Source organism: Pinus tabuliformis, chromosome 1_2 (assembly GCF_031772625.1).
Source record: "Pinus tabuliformis cultivar Carrire ecotype Pingquan chromosome 1_2, CPIR1, whole genome shotgun sequence".
Taxonomy (NCBI): Eukaryota; Viridiplantae; Streptophyta; class Pinopsida; order Pinales; family Pinaceae; genus Pinus; species Pinus tabuliformis.
Window position 1 is genome coordinate 684,908,101 of NC_142298.1, and position 1,968 is coordinate 684,910,068.

Genomic DNA, 1,968 nt, shown 5'->3' on the forward strand with positions numbered 1-1,968 from the left:
ACTAAAATTAACAATTCACAATTCACACCTAACAATTAAAATTCACAATACACACCTATGGTCTCTAAAAGTAAAAACAAACAAATTAACACGTGCTATCAAATCTAGGAGTCAAACCACACACAAACAGTAGCCTTCCGGACCGAAAACACTAGTTGGTGATGAAATCCAACATCGCAGAATTCATTACAGAAGTGGCGGGTGGAACAGTTACCCCAGCAACCTGCTTAATGAATAGACTGGACCAAGTTCCTCCACTTTAACCGTCTCGAGTGAAGTGAACCCCCCAGAAAATCCAAGTGAGTCTAGCCGATGTCTACTCCAGGTACAGTGGGATCTTCCCTCCACCGTCACCTTGGGTAGAACCCTAAAGATAATGGTCACTAAGGTCACCAACAACAACAAATACACCTGGGGGAACAGTCTACGACCCGATAGCACGCAAGGGCAGAGTAACAAGCTCAATCCCCTTGCCGACTCCTTGACAATAATCCAAGGTTTACCGACAAGTGACCCCAGGCTCCTCAACAATAATCTGAGGTTTACCATTTGTAGTACGTGCGTATCTGGCGTCTTTCCCAATGAAGGAGGATTGATCCCTGTTACACTAAAAAATGTCACCATGGCTATTTACAGTTAGTATGGCTCTATAAACAGTCATGCTATCCTCCTGGGCAAGTCTTATGCCTCTGCTCTCCATGTCAAACTCCAAAAAGAGAGAAAGTCTTTGTAAATGTGTTTATCTCTGGGTACGCAGATTCTCTCGGCCTTACCTGCGTATACGCACCTAATGTTCACAAAAACTGCGTACTTGTACGCTCTGTATGTAAAGGGGCAGGTGCGTACCCCTGTAAAGGTCAAAAGGCGCAAGTTTCACTCCAAAAAAGTTACTTGGGGTCATTTCTAGAGGCTTCTAGAAGTATGTTTGACGTGTATGAAGCGCCTCCAGATGGTTCATGTACCCCTACCAAAGAGGAACTTATCCCATCAATAAGGGAGCTATCCCATCCAAAGAGGGGATTATCCCATTGATGGTGGACCTGATTAACTTCCTCTTGAGAACTATAAATACAGGCATTGGGCCAGAAGGAGGGGAGGTTGAAAGATAAACATTTCTAAGGGTAGATGCTGCTGGAATTAGGACTCCCATTTAAAAGCTTGTGAGGAGAGATTGTCATCTTTGCTTGTTCTATTTTGGAAGTGGGTGAGCTTTGTCAAAGTAAAGGAGAACTCTTGATGGACCCTGGGAGGGACTTGCACAACACCAAGGCTCAGGTTGTAATTGTTCCTTTTGTTTCCTATTAATGCAAATGAGTCCATTCTTCTCAATAACTTGTTATTTATGAGTTGTTTCATGTACTCCTTGGTCTATGTGTTAAATATGTTTTATTTTATGAGATTATCAAGTGTTATTTAATCGTTTGATTGTTAGTGAATGCAGGTTTCGAAGTGAAGGAGGAACTCATCCGGATCAGCGAGGCTGGACTGCTACAACAGCGTTGGACTACAGGTAAGATCTAAACACTTGATTTCTTATATAGTAAATGCATGTTTAGAGAAGGATTGCTCTTGTTTGTCTTGTTTGTCACTCGAGAGTCTTAGGCTCCTAGGGAGGTTGGTTGTGTCCGCACTATCGACTCTTTCCGCCTGACAAAATGGCGACTCCACTGGGGACTCCATTGATGAGAAAGTTTTTTCCTTTGTATGCAACTTTGATCTGAGAAAAGTCATTTATTTTCTGGTTTTTGGCTCTGTGACTTTGTATTTGGGTGGGTTAGCTTAGGGTTAGATTGAATTTAGTTTTTCTTGGTTTTTCCAGTAGTACGCACCCTCTGAGTATTGCACAGTGCGTACCTGTACGCACTGTTGCTGTGTGCACAGAGCGGGCCCGCACCTGTCTTAACAGGTTGCCTGCGTACCTTGCTAAAAATTAAGAAATTTCCATTTTTTACATTTTTCCTCTTAGAT